Here is a 16,156-nt window from a genome sequence, read left to right on the forward strand (position 1 = left end):
GAAAAAAAGCACATAAAAGGTCACAAACCATATAATTCCATTTATGTGAATTATTCAAAACAGAAAAATCCATACAAACAAAATCTATAGAAACTGAACCTCAATTAGAAGATAGAGAGGTGGTACAATAGAGTATCAAGGATAGGGTATTTATAGTGCTCTAAAATTAGTGGTGGTAACTGCACAAATCTTAATATACTAAAAATTATTTCTTATATTAAAAACAAAAAGTATTTTTATATCCTTACTCTTTTGTTCCCTTTCTTAAAAATCGAACTTATCACTTTGAGGTACATTTTCAATTATCAGGGATCACAATACCTGCCACCTCCATATCTGGACCAAACAGAGGAGACACAAAGTAACATCAGCTTTCAAAAACAACAACAAACTAAAGGAAGACTAGGGATATAGATGCAGTATAGCATGCTGAAAACTCTGTGCCTGACTCCTAGCATGGCAAAAAAATAAATAAAACTTAAAAATTAAAAAGGAAGAGGGAAAATTGTTTAGTCTTTTACCTAAGACAACCAAATTAATGATAAACATCAGTATGGATAAACAAGTTATATAAAATCCATAAAATCTAGCAATTCTGTTCATGATCCAAAATATAAAAGGGAGAGCTGGGGATATAGCACCACACACACATACACACACAATGGAAATTAAGAAAACAATTTCAAGAACAATGGCATCAAAAAAGAACAAACATTTAAGTATGAAATTAACTGAAGCAGCAAAAGACTAATACAGTTCTTACTACGAAATGCCACCCAAAAGTGAATACACAAATATATAAATCGAGAGATATTAATGGAAGATGTTGATACTACCCAAACTGATCTACAAATTCAATATAATAACTATTGAAATTTCAATGACTTTTCTTTTTTGGAGAAATAGACAATTTCCTCCTAAATTTCACACAGAATTTCAAAGGATCCTATGGTCGGAACAACTTTGAAGATCAAGAAGAATTTTAGAGAACTCATGCTTCTTGATTCCAAATATACAAAGTTATAGTCATTGGAGCAATATTAAAGTTCACTGGTAGACCAGCTGACTAGCATGAGGAAGGACTCTAGGTTCCCTCCCCAGCAGCACAAAAAAGTAAAACCAAACCAAAGAAAAAAAGCCACAGAATGCAGTGGAGACATATAAATTAATGGAATGAAACATAAGGTCGAGAAATAATCACTTACATAGTAGTCCTCCTTGCCAAGTTTCACTTTCTGTGGTTCAGTTACCTGAGGTCAAACATGGCACAAAAATATTAAATATCAGTATTAAAATTACAGCAACAATTCACAAGGTTTAAACTGCATGCTCTTGTATTATAATAAAATATCATCTGTGTAAGGACATGAATCCCTTTGTCCATAATTTAAATTTCCTGTCCTCTAGTTATTTAGTAGCCATATCAACCATCCAATCAACTATTCCAGTATCACATCATAGCCTGAAACAAAGACTGTCACTCACCTCACTTCTTCTCATCACAAGTACTGTATTATGACAGGAAGGAATTAAGAGGACATTTTGAGAAAGAGAAAACCACATTCACATAACATTTATACAGTATATTGTTATTAACTGTTCCATTTTATCATGTCATTGTTACTTTTTATTATTATCAGTAATCTCTTACTGTGGCTATTTTAGAAATTATCATAGAAATTTTGCACAAAATAGGTAAAAATGGTGTATGTACAGTGTTTAGTACTATCCACAGTTCTAGGCATCCACGGGTCTTAGAACATCCTATTCATGGATAAAAGTGACTACTCTATGATCATACTATTTTTAACAAAGATACTAAGTATATTCAGTAGGGGAAGGACAATCTTTTTGATAGTTTGGGAAAACTGTATGTGCCTAAATACAATTGGATCCTTCCCTTATACTAAATATAATCAAAATATTAAATCAAAATGGATAAAAGCATAAGAGCTAAAATTCTAAAATTCTCATAAGGAAACAGGGGAATGCTTCATGACAATGCAGTTAGCAATTATTTCTTGAATATGAAAACCAAAGACACAAATGTTGTAATAAAAGTAAAATTCTGTTACAAGAGGTATGTGAATGTGGTTACATCTCTTAAAATATCTTCTTGTACTGTACTTATCTTTCCTGTCATGATATGAGCTGACACAATATGTATGTGATGAGAAGAGAGGTAAATGATAGCCTTCATGAAGTAATGTTAGGTTATGGGTTAGGGGTTACTTGAACATAAGTACTGTGATACTGCTACACTGGTTTGCTGGTTGGCATGGATGTTAAGTGACTAAAGGACAAAAAATACACTATTCTACATCAAAGTGAAAATCTTTGTGTCTCAAAGAGCACTATCAAAGAATATGAAGGCAATCCATAGGAGAAAATGTGCATAAAGCATATACCTGATAAATGATTGGAATCCAGAATACATTTTAAAATTTTTATACCTCTGCAAAACAACAAATAGAACTCAAATGTGGGTAGAGTATTTTTTATGAACTTTGTGTCCCCTCAAATTTCCACTCTTCAAGCCCTATTTTCTAATGTGACAATGTACTTGGAAGTGAGATCTTTACAGTGGCAATGAAGATTAAATAGGATCTTCAGTTGTCATGATTCAACAGGATTATTGAGTTTTTGAGAGACACCAGAGGCTCACTCTCCAAAAAGAGAGCCCTCACCAAAAACTGAACACTGTCTGAATGTTCATTTTAGACTTTTCAAACTCCAGAACTATGAGAAAATAAAGTGAATGCTTAAGCCACCCAGTCTGCAGTATTTTGTTATGGTAGCCTGGAAAAACTAGAATACACTTCAGCAGACATTGTAACAAATACATACAAAAGGCAAATATGTACCACAAAAGATGATCAACATAACTACTCACTAGAGTCAGGCAAATCAAACACAATGGAGTACTACTTCACCTCCATTAGCATTGCTACTATTTAAAATTTTTTAACTTCAATCCATTATGATCTGATAGAATCACCCCTTCATGCTCAAAACACTAGGGAGAGTGGGAACATTCCTTAACATTGTAAATGCCATTCATGCTAAGCCCATGGCTAATATCATTCTAAATGGTGAAAAACTGAAAGCATTCCCCCTAAAAACTGGAACAAGGCAGGGATGCCCTCTTTCACCACTTCTATTCAATATCATCCTTGAAACTCTAGCCAGAGCAATTAGACCAAAGAAATTAAAGGGATACTAAGAGGAAAAGAAGAACTCAAACTATCCCTATTTGCTAATGATATGATTATATATTTAGAGGAACCAGGAAATTCCACCAGAAAACTTTTAGAACTCATAGGTGAATTCAGTAAAGTAGTGGGATATAAGATCAATGCACATAAATCTAATGCATTTTTATACATAAGTGATGAATCTTTGGAAAGAATAATCAGGAAAACAACCCCGTTCACAATAGCCTCAAAAAAATAAAATACTTGGGAATCAATCTCACAAAATAGGTGAAAGACCTCTACAATGAGAACTACAGTACACTAAAAAAAGAAATTAAAGAAAACCTTAGAAGATGGAAAGATTTCCCATGTTCTTGGATAGGAAGAATTAATATTGTCAAAATGGCCATACTACCAAAAGTGCTATACAGATTTAATGCAATTCCAATTAAAATCCCAATTGTGTACCTTACAGAAATAGAGCAAGCAATTATGAAATTCATCTGGAAGAATAAGAAACCCAGAATAGCTAAAGCAATCCTTAGCAGGAAGAGTGAAACAGGGGGTATCGCAATACCAGATCTTCAACTCTACTACAAAGCAATAGTAACCAAAACAGCATGGTATTGGTACCAAAATAGAAAGGTAGATCAATGGTACAGAATAGAGGGCATGGACACAAACCCAAATAAATGCAATTTTCTCATACTAGACAAAGGTGCCAAAAATATTCAATGGAGAAAAGATAGCCTCTTCAACAAATGGTGCTGGGAGAATTGGAAATCCATATGCAACAGAATGAAACTAAACCCCTATCTCTCACCATGCACGAAACTAAACTCAAAATGGATTAAGGAGCTTGGAATCAGACCAGAGACCCTGCAGATTATAGAAGAAAAAGTAGGTCCAGATCTTCAACATGTCAGCTTAGGACCAGACTTCCTCAACAGTACTCCCATAGCACAAGAAATAAATGCAAGAATCAATAACTGGGATACATGTTGTTTCTCTGGGATAGATTCAAACTAAAAAGCTTTCTCTCAGTAAAGCAAATTTTTAAGAGCCTCAGGTTCTTAAATTATTTCCATATTATGAATACCAAGTGGTTAGAACTAATACAAAATCTTTTACTATATGTGCTGGAGTATTGTAGAACAAGAACACAATAATCCAAAATTGAATGCTGAGATTATATATTAAAGCTACAACTACTATAGGAACAGGGGCCAGTGAGAGGTTTCTGGTAATTGACTGTAGGCATTAAAAAGCAACCAGTAAAATAGTAGGTACAGGCACTACTTACAATACTATTAAGAAAGCTACCATTTCTTACTTTACTTAATATCTAGTAATGAATAATTAGAAAATGAATGTTGGCTATACCAGGACAACTGCTGCTAGAAGGCTGCCTAAAAATGTGATCTATTCATTTATAAAATAGATTGGAATGGCTCTTATCACATGGAATCCTGTATTTACAGAAAATTAGAGTCTGGCCATGATAGACTAACTTGTTTGAGGGAGACCCCCCCAACTTAAACACCTAAAAAATTGGCAAAATGCATGTTATAACCATTTGTAAATGTTGGTCAATGAAATGGAACTGTGTTTCCCCAGAGAAAACAAATTACCTGAGCCCTATGACAGTTCAAGCCTTGTGCTTTTGAAGTGCTTTCCAGACTCCAATCAGAATGGGGAAATCTGAGAATCTGACCAGAGCAGAAACCCACTCAGAAACTCTAACTGGTTTTGGAAGTCAGTGGCAGCTGAAATTTGTGGGACACCCTTTCATCTTTCATAGTTAATTTAGCTGGAAAAGCAATGTGTGAGATTCAATGGACAAAAAATCAATCTTTAGTTAACATGCAAGTACTTGGACACTATGAACTTAAGCACCAGAGTGGACGCAGACATTTTTTATCCCTCTCCAAACCCACTCTAACAAATTTTTATAAAAACAAGTCTTCAATTTGGATAAATTCATCTTTTACTCTTTAAGGGATAAATGTCTATTTAAAGCAGATAAAAATAACAATGAACTGTGGTTAATGATTTAGATATTAGGTGTCCCCCACAAAATCACCTGTGAGATGATGCAAGAAGGTTTAGAAGTGAAATGATTGGATAATGAGATCATTATCCTAGTCAGAACATTAATTCCCTGATAGGAATTACCTGGATGGTAACTATAGGCAGGTGGTTGGAGGAGGTCGGTTACTGAGGGCATACCTGTGGGCTTTGTATATTTGTCTGTGGTAGAGAGGAGCTCTCCATGATTTCTGATGCCACATCCCCAGTTGCTTTTCTCTGTCACACACTTCTGCATGATATTCTGCCTCACTCAAGCCAAGGGCAAGGGACTTGACCATCTGTGGACTGAGACCTCTGAAACCTTAAGCCTGAAAATAAACTTTTCCTCCTTAAAATTGTTTCTGTCAGCTCTTTTGATCAGAGCAGTAGAAAAGCTGACTATAATGTATGGGTTTTACAACATTCCTAAAAATAAAATGCAGAAAGATACCAAAATGGACAGAAGGTGGAAAATTAGAGATCTGCTACCACAGAGTTCTTATTTAATACATCAAGCAGATTAATTGTACTTTAAAGAAGATTGTGCCTACTATAAACTCTCTAGTAGTCATAGAAAAAATAAAACAGGGCTGGGGATGTACTTCCATTTTAATCAGGCACTCTATGACTGGTTAGAAACACAGCGCCAAAAAAAAAAAAAAAAGAAAAAAGAAAATATAAAAAAAAAATGAAAACGGGGGTGGAAGGGGGACAAGAATGGAGAAAGGAGGGACTGTATAGAGGGAAAAGAGGGGTGGGAGGAGCAGGGGAAGGAAAATTAACATAATGAATCAAACAGCAATACCCTATGTAAATGTATGATTACAAAAATCGCATGCCATTACTCCATGTACAAACAAACAACATGTATCCCATTTGTTTACAATAAAAATAAATTTAAAAAAGAAAACAGAGTATCACAGCCTCCAGGACAGGAATCTTCTATGTTTCTATTTTGCTAACAAAACAATAAAAACTTGTTACTTTTTCTATAAAATACAGCAAATATACTATTGTAATAAAATGAAATACTTAAAAATACTTATTCAAATCAATGAAAGGAAAACAAAAAGTATACGATAAATAGAAAACAAAGAGCAAGCCAGGCGCAGTGGCACACATCTATAGAACCAGCTACTGGGGAAACGGAGACAAGAGGATCATAGGGTCAAGGTCAGCATGTCCCAAAAGGGCTGGGGAGGACTGGGGATGTGGTTAATCTACCCTGAGTTCAATCACCCATATGCACCAAAAAAAGACAGAAAAACAAAACCTCAATCCTTACCTAACTCATTCAACAAACTTTAACTCAAAGCATTTCAAAGACCACGGTGTAAAACCTAAAGCTAAAATACAAAACAAAAACTTCCTGAAGAAAAATAAAGAAAATATTACTGACTTTAGAAATGAATCCTCAAATAAGATACAAAGAGAGGGGTGGATTAAAAAAACAAAACAAAACAGTAACTTGGAATACATGGAAATTAAAAGACCCAGAATAGCTAAAAACAATCCATGGCAGAAAAAAAAAGCAAGTGGCATCACAATATCAGACCTTCAACTATACTACAGAGCAACAGTAACAAAAATGGCATGGTATTGGCACCAAACTAGACAGGTAGACCAATGGAACAGAATAGAGGACATGTAGACAAACCCAAATAAATACAGTTTTCTTATACTAGACAGAGGTGCCAAAAACATACAATGGAGACAACATAGCCTCTTCAATAAATGGTACTGGGAAAACTGGAAATTCATGTGCAGCAAAATCAAACTAAATTCCTATCCCTCACCCTGCACAAAACTCAACTCAAAATGAATCAAGGACCTCAGAATTAGACTACAGACCCTACACCTCATAGAAGAAAAAGTAGGGCCAAATCTTCATCATGTCAGATTAAGACCAGACTTCCTTAACATGACTTCCAAAGCACAAGAAATAAAAGCAGGAATCAATAATGGGGATAAATTCACACTAAAAACTTTCTCTCATTAAAGGAAATGATAAACCTTGTGAAGAGAGTCTACAGAGTGGGAGAAAATCTTTGTCACACACACTTCAGATAGACCTCTAAACTCCAGAGTCTGTAAAGAACTCAAAAAAACTTCTTTCACCAAGAATAAAAATAACCCAATCAATAAATGGGCTAAGGAAATGAGCAGACACTTCATAGAATATCTACAAGCAATCAACAGATATATAAAAAAAGTTCAACATCTCTAGTAATAAGAAAAATGCAAATCAAAACTATTCTAAGATTTCATTTCACCCAAATTAGAATGTCAATTATCAAAAATACAAGCAACAATAGGTGTTGGTGAGAATGTGGGGAAAAGGCACACTCATACATTGCTGGTGGACTGCAAATAGGTGCAGCCACTCTGGAAAGCAATGTGGAGTTTTCTTAGAAAACTTGGAATGGAACCACCATTTGACCCAACTATCCCACTCCTTGGCTTATACCCAAAGGACTTGAAATCAGCATGCTACAGTGAAGCAGCAAGATCAATGTTCATAGTTGCTCAATTCACAATAGCTAGATTGTGGAACCAATCTAGATGCCTTCAATTGATGAATGGATAAAGAAACTGTGGTGTATATATACGATGGAATATCACTGAGCGGTAAAGAAGTGGAGAATATCATACTAAGTGAGATAACCCAATCCCAATAAAACAAAGAACAAATTATCTCTCTAATGAGGGAATGATGATACATAATGGGGGGTTGGAGGGAGGCAAGAATGAGGAAGGATGGATTATATAGAGGAAACAGAGGGGTGAGAGTGCTGGGGGGAGAAAAAAATGACAGAATGAGGTAAGCGTCATTACCCTATGTACATGTATGATTACATAAATGGTATGACTATTTCATATACAACCAGAAAAACAATTTGTACCCCATTTGTTTACAATGAATCAAAATAAATAAATTATATTAAAAAAACTCCTGGAATTTAATGAACACAAAACCTAATTTTTTAATGGGTAACAGAGCTGAACAGACATTTGACCAAAATAAATGAAAAAGCACATAAAAAGATGATCATCATTAGTCTTTGGAAATTACAAATTAAAACCATGATGCTATATCATGACAGATCCACCACTAAAGTTAAAAAAGGCTAATAATGCTAAGTGTTGACAAGATGCAGAGTACATGAAATTATTCAGAAGTTATTAGTGAGAATGCAAAACAGGTGGTTTAAAGTTACAAACATACACTTTTCATACAACCCTGCACTTTCTACTCCTAAGAAAATAAAAATACATGTCCATACAAAGAGCTGTATGCAAATGTTCATAGGAAATTTGCCAGAACAAAAACTTTATCCATTCATCAATTGAAGGCATCTAGATTGGTTCCACAATCTAGCTATTGTGAAACAGACTAAGTATCCATCAGCTAGAAGACAGATACAGAAATGTGAAACATCCACATAATTAAATCCTATTTAGCAATTAAACAAAACACTAGTCCTTTGAATAACATAGATGAATCTCAAAGTATCATTCTAACTGAAAGAAAACATGCACAAAATAGTATCCTGTATGATTCCAATATATGACATCCAAGAATAAAGGTAAAATTTGTGAAAAGCATACCTCTCTAAAGTTTTATTTAAGATTTGGCAGCAAAGTAATCAAAAATACACATGCATTCTCAGGTAAGACAAATATTTTCCCTTTTTCTTAGTTAGAAGACCTATAAGAAATTAATGACATCAAAGTTATTCCTTTAGTAACCAGTGGAGTCATATTTTGGGATACAGACCACTTTACTATAAATCTAAACTTGGAATGTATGCGTTAGGAATGACAATGAAGGTCTGTATAACTAAGATCATTTCAGTGGAGTTCCAGGAACCATATTTAACATTAAAGTTTCAATTTACATAGGGACAAACAGTAAAAAACTGGAAGACTGTGGCATAGATACCTCAAATACTTGGGTTACCACATTCTGATGTCAAGGGTCAAGTTTATTTTGGGACTGGGATATTTAATATTGTTAATATTCATCACAACCCCTATTCATTAATCATATTCAAAGAATTCTGAAATGATCCTGAAAGTTTTAAGCACTGTAGTCTCCCTACCTATGATTTCCATGATTTTGTTATTCAGTCACCCACAGTCTGGCATTACTTTGGTGCAACGAGGAATTAAGATATTTTAAAAGACAAGACATTCAGATAGTTTTTACTACAGTATATTACACTATTCTTTCTCACAATTAAACTAGATTGGTAACCTCTTAAAGTGCCTACTTAATAATGTTTTTGAGAGATAAATAGAAAGCATAGTTTTTATATACAAGAATTTGGTACTACTTGTATTTCCAGGGATCCACTGGGAATCTTAGAACAGATATCAACTCTGGGTTAAGGGGCTATTACTATACTCATTTCCAATTCCCATCTCATGTGTTACCCTTAAGTAATTAGTGTTAAGTAACAGAAGAACCAGATTGTGTGAGTCAACATAATACCAGCAGCTTATTAAAAAGCAATACAAGAAGGCTGAGCATAATATATAATTATCTACATTATCATGAACCTCAACCTCAAGAAAACTAAGATATTTCTTCACCTCTGTCACCAGTTCCTTTTGCAGGAGTCTAGCATTTAATCCAGAATGGGACAATCTATGGAACCTAAGACCATCACTAATGTTTACCAACATCTAGCAAACATGTAACTCAGACCTCTTGTGTTCTATTTTCACCCAAGTTTTCTTAACCCCTTTCTGCCACTTCAATGTGGTTACCATAGCTACTTTGATTAAAAATAATAATAAGACATTCACAATACAGCACACCTCTGATCCCAGCAACTGGGGAGGCTGAGGCAGGAAAAGAACAAGTTCAAGACCAGCCTTGGCAACTTAGTAACATCCTGTCTGAAAATTAAATAATAAGGACTAGGGATGTAGTTCAGAGCCCACCTTGGTTCAAGTCCAAGTACCTAAAAAATATTTATGCCTAATTAATGAAATTATGAGTACTCTCAATTTATCTCTGCCCTTCTCTTTAAAGGAAACTCCTACACTGTAAAAGTTTATAGAGGAAGGAATACTGGTATATTCTATACCAAAAATAATTTTACTTCTAAGTAAGGGTCATTAATAAATGAGATACTTTATTATTTCCACACTATGGATTCTGAATATTAGTTTATATATAAGTTGAGTTTACTTATGTATAATAAATATTTACCCTGAGATTAAAATCCAAATTATCTTTAAATACTTAGAAAGTCCAATGTAGGAACAGTATTATTCAGATTAATACTGAATTTTTAGTCAGAAATTTCAAAATTTAAGTGAAAGAAACCCAAGTCAAGCTAACCAAATCAGAAATTATTGTCTCACAGGATTTGGAGGTCATGCATAGAAACAAAGAACAGAAGGCCTCACAGGCTCAGTGCCATCTTCTCATCTCCTCACCTAATGCTCTTCTTTCCTCTTTGGCCTCATTTTCTCCCACAGAAGACACACCTCCTGACTCAGGCAGAGTAGGGTGAAAGTACCAGCAGTCTGAGCTTCAGGAGTCCAGAAGGAAAAGCTTGCTCCTGTCATCTATGTTTCTATCAGTGAGGGGGAAAATGCCTACTGATTCTTGGTGGAAAATGTCAATACTTTGTATCAATTTTACAAGGGAGAGCAGTACAAAATGGGACAATTATGACACATTTTCAAGTTATAAGGCAACAGAAAATTAGAAGTGGAATTTTCTCAATAATCTGAAAGTGAAAATTCTCCATTATTAAATGTTAAATTTCTATATCATGAACTAAATGCAAAAATCACAAAAAACAAGACATAGTAATAGATAAAAAATAACAAAATAGAACAATTATGTAAGTTATGTGAATAAAATTATGTAATAAAAATCTCAAAAACCAAAAAGATCCAATGAATACTGTATTTCTTTTACTGATGTAATTGTTGAAAAGGGATTCCCTAAATGATCAAAAAATCTGGCTTAAGAAATCTAGAAAGCCAGGTGGGGTGTCAAACACCTGGAATCCCAGCAGCTGAGGAGGCTGAGATGGGAGAATGGAAACTTCAAAGCTAGCCTCAGGATTTAGCAAGGCCCTAAGTAACTTGGGAGAAACACTGTCTTAAAGTGACTAAGGGCTGGATATGTGGCTCAGTGATGGATTGCTCCTGAGTTCAATCCCTCGTAAAAATAAATAAATAAATAAATATATATATATATATATATATGTATATATAACCTAGCAAATAGTAATAATCTGAATATATCTGAAAATTAATCTAACAGCTGTCACTAAATCACTTACCTATAATTAACAGAAAGTCCTATCACAGGGGGAAAAAAGGCATAAAGTTCAATTTAGTAAACATATATGGTATTTTAACAAGAAAAAGGACATTCTCAGTTTTAAAATTTTAGGGGTAGGGTATAAATCAGTGGTAAGGCCTTGGTTAACCTGTGCAAGCCCTGGATTCAATCCTGAGTACTGAAAAAGAAAAGGAAAGAAAGAAATACATGATGGTATTTATTATTCCTTAATACAAAGTTCTGTTAGATTAAACTGAGAGTTAAACTGTTTAGAAAATTAAATTACATAAATGAGAAGCTGCAAATACTGTGTAGAAGGAGACAAGGTCTTTGCTTACGATAATAAGCCAACACACAGAGCATTCTATTAAGGGATTTATCATTTATTAGTCATTGAATCTTACAACACTACTACAAGACAGGTAATATTTTCCTCATTCTACAACAAAGACAATGAAGTTGAAGAGATAAAATAATCTGTCCAAGTCACAAAGATGGCTAAGAAATAATTTATAGATACAAATTTAAGCCATATAAAAATTAATAGGTATAGCCTACACGGGATCAAAGGCAAAAGAGCAAGACTGAGTGCATAACTTAATGATAAATTGCCTGCCAGGGCATGAGAGGATTTTTTCAAATTTTCTCTACAGAAAACAGAGTTCCTGAAGGTAAAATGTACAAGAAACATGTCCATCTCCCATGACTATGACTCTTAAAATTTTTACTTCTCAGACATACACACATTAAGCCTCCAGAAATACATCAATTAAAGCTTAATTAAAAAAAAAAGACAAAAGAAAAAAGCTTAGATTTTCCCTACCTAGGCATTACTTTCCATGAAGTTTTCACATTGTGGTTTTATGCTCTGGTAGGCTGTGATTCCTCATGTTCACCTATTTCTCCAATTTGGGGGGCTGTAGTTGGCCCTGTGACTTCCCTTTTCTTCTGGATCTAAGACATTCTTGATTTTTCAGAAGTGTGAAGAGTTATTAGACACTTTATTAATATTATTTATTTTTAGTGTGTGGGATGGAAACCAGGATATTGCACATGCCAGGCAAACACTCTTAACAGTGAACTATATTCTCAACCCCAAATCATTGATCTTGATTTTTCAGTTTGCTCAAGCTTTTTTTTGTTGAGATGGAGCTGTGATGAATTGTTAACTGCCAGACTTAAAAGTGTAAGCCTAAGGATTTTGTCAGTATCAACAGTGCTGAAAATTTTATGTAATAATGCATATATACAGACAGATGCTTATCCTGTAACTGAATCTGCATTTACATGGCAGGTCATATTCAAGTAAATCTTGCATTTTAGTTGCTCTTCCACAAAATGAATGGTACAGATATAAATTAGAGGACAGCTCCAACCAAGATAGTTAGCTACCAGCCCAGTAGGCAAAATCTGAAAATGTTCATTGTTTAGCCTTTATCAATTACAGAAACCTTTATCTGCACTTTCTTTTTGCCATTATCTAGCAATCTTCAACACATTTCAGAGCTGCTATAGGATTATAATTAAACAATTAATTAAAAATATAGCATATGCCTAAGCGTGAAAGGAACCAAAGGAGAAATATGTTTGTATTTTTTAATTATGAAAAAGGTAAATCTTTTTTTAAATTTGATTATATAAATCCTACATATTATGAAAATATGTTCTTTATTATTACAACCATAATATTTTCAGTGGCAAACCTTCATCCTAAAAATAGTGAACAGCCTTGATGAATTTCCACTACCAACTACATTTGGCAGAAGTTCAAAAATGATGAATGCAAGCTGCGAGAGATTTTTTATTCTAGTAAAAATGGTTATAATGTTAGCATTCCTAAATGACATTTATACTTGACTCAGTCATCTAACCAATACAAGCTATGGTTTCTCTGTTTGGTTAGAAAATACTGCACTTAAATACAAAGATTTAACAGTCAATTTCATAATGTATTGGGACTTTAAAAATAATATTCACGTATCTGCATCTATGTTAGTATAATAACATTTCTTTCATCATCTTTTCAAAATATTCAGTCAGAGATGAAAACTGCAAGGAAAAGCATTATTTTACACTAACACTGATTTTAGGTTGATTTTGGATAATTTTTTTAAATTACAAAAAATAGTTTTACCCTCCCCCTTAAGTGTATTTTTGAAGTACAACCAAGCAATTGATGAGAATATGTGTGTCTATTTTTGAGTGAAAATAATTACAAATATTTGATTACTAATTTTTCACATAACTAGCAGTTGGAGCTCACATATTAGTAAGCTTTAAGAATTATGTGGAGACTGATATCCATATTAATTTTATGTGTACCTCCTTTACAGAACTCTGATTAACATAGAGAGCATACAGCAGTTCAGTTTTCCATTTTAGCCCCTACTTGTATATTATAATTTCAAGCATTTACTTTTTCAATCCTTTCATGTGTCTACATAAGAATCAAGGTTTAATCTCCATAGACTTTTATTTAACTCTCTTTTTTTCCTACACACTTTCAAGGGGGAAGAGAATAAAACAAATTCAACAAATGTCTACATTAATATAAAGTATATGAAATTTTAATATGTTACATCACATATATTATGCAATTATATACAACATAAATGACATAATGCTAAATATTCCATATAAATAGACACTATTAAATGCTTTGGTCAATTCTGTGATTGCCCATAAAAGGTATAAATTAGAAATAAAAATCAATTTTATATGAAATGCTCAAACAAAATAATTTTGCAGTATCAAAGAATCAACTCTCTTCATCTCTCCTGTACATGATCAAATCTTCCTCTTCTACTCCCCAATAACTGAACTTTTTAGAGGGTTAAATGGCAAAGAAAAAATGTAATTTTGTAGATTCCCAGTACAAGCATCTCAAGTCAGAATATAAAATGGTAAGCCTAAGAATGGAAGACAAGAACATAATGATTAATCCTTAATAAAATTTGGTTTGATGACTTTTGGCTTCTGATGATAATGGAGTCAGACCCCTTTGGGTGCTTAACCTCTTGAAGCAACCATCAGATGTGGCCAAAATGTAAAAAGCTATGAGCTCAAGTTACAGGAGTTTTAACAACTGACAGGCTCTGTTAAGAAGTGCCCAGGCAAAGGAGCTGGGCAGACAGCTATGTGAAGTACTCATTTTGCAGCCTGCCTTCCCTGAATGCACTTTTTGGGACATAGGTGATAAGATGTTCATGCCATTAGTGAGTAACAATCTTTGTGGTTAGGGAAACAAAAAGCTGTTCCTCGTAAACAGGCAATGAAAGACACAGGAAAATTCATAAAACTAGATATAGGATCTTCACATTAACTCTATCTACAACTCTGACCAAAACCTGATTCATACATTGGTTGCGATATCCTTACAACAACTATAATACACATGAATTTATCTGAAATGTTGTCACAGTTACTAAGAAAATGCTTCAAAATAAAGAACAACTGGAATAACCACTGATAAAAACCTATTCTTCCCTAATATAGACATAAAAATATGACAACTAGGTGAAAAAGACAGAATGTGTGTATGCATGAAAACTCATTTTACATGAGAGGATTCAATAGTAAATGTGAATGAACTTAAGAAAACTTAAGTAAATATTAAACCCTAGAATTAAATTCCTAATATTATTGGAAAAATTCAAAGAAGCATGTTTACAAAGATGAAAGGATTAAAGGTAATTCTAACACAAATTTTAAAAGTTTTGATAAGAAACAAAACACAAGACTATTTAGTAGGATATACTTAATATAATGGTAGACAAAATATAAATGACAGCAATTTTATTAAAGTTTAATGAATTAAGAGCAAATTTAATGGCAGAAGTTATGAAGATGGGTTTAAAACATTATTAAGTATATGCTGTCTACAGGTGATAGGTTTTAAATATAAAGAGAAAATAAATTCTAAGGTAAAGAAAAAATGCATCATGAATGCAATAAATGTAAGCATACCCAAATGTCTGATAAAATAGACCTCAAGACAATGAGTGTTAGCAAAGTTTTGGAGGAATATATCATCATGATAATGTATTAATTCATGAGGGCAAAATAGCAGTCATACCCACTGTACATATTTAAATATAGTTCCCAAATACGGTAAAAAATTTTACACAATTAAAGCAAAAAATAGAATATTCCATAATTGTAGTTGGAAATATTAATATTCAAAAGATTGTACCAATAAATTGGAAGATGAAGAACAAGGCCAACGAATTATTTTTGCAAAACACCATATCTAACAATAGAAAAAAAATCCCCCCTTGTTTTCAAATGTTTGGAACACTTACTGAAATGACCATATACTGGGCTATGAAGTAATAAACTTAAAAACTTAAAAGAGTAAAAAATCACTATAGGAACCTTCAGCACATACTGACCTCTGGAAGCTCAAAAAGAAATATTGTGAAACCCAACGCACTCCACTCCCCAGACATGCCGCAACACAGGGCACCCCAGCAACTCACCCTCGTTTTCTTCCAAAGTTCTTCTCTCTTCAATTCGAGTAACGCAATCCACCACAAGAATAAGCATTCGTTGACGATCAAGTGCAGACCTCGACAACAGA

General features: G+C 33.6%; 1 pseudogene across 1 annotated transcript in view; it reads right to left on the reverse strand.

Annotated features, from left to right (window-relative positions):
- The window catches only part of LOC306652249 (putative RNA-binding protein 19), a 58,231-nt pseudogene extending 42,109 nt beyond the window's left edge, over positions 1 to 16,122 (reverse strand). Inside the window, exon 1 of the transcript in view lies at positions 16,056 to 16,122. The product of the transcript in view is annotated as a putative RNA-binding protein 19 (transcript). The remainder of the gene's footprint in view (positions 1 to 16,055) is intronic.
- Positions 16,123 to 16,156: the final 34 nt, after the last annotated feature.

This window comes from Sciurus vulgaris, assembly GCF_902686455.1.
Source record: "Sciurus vulgaris genome assembly, contig: HiC_scaffold_155_arrow_ctg1, whole genome shotgun sequence".
In the NCBI taxonomy this organism is placed as follows: Eukaryota; Metazoa; Chordata; class Mammalia; order Rodentia; family Sciuridae; genus Sciurus; species Sciurus vulgaris.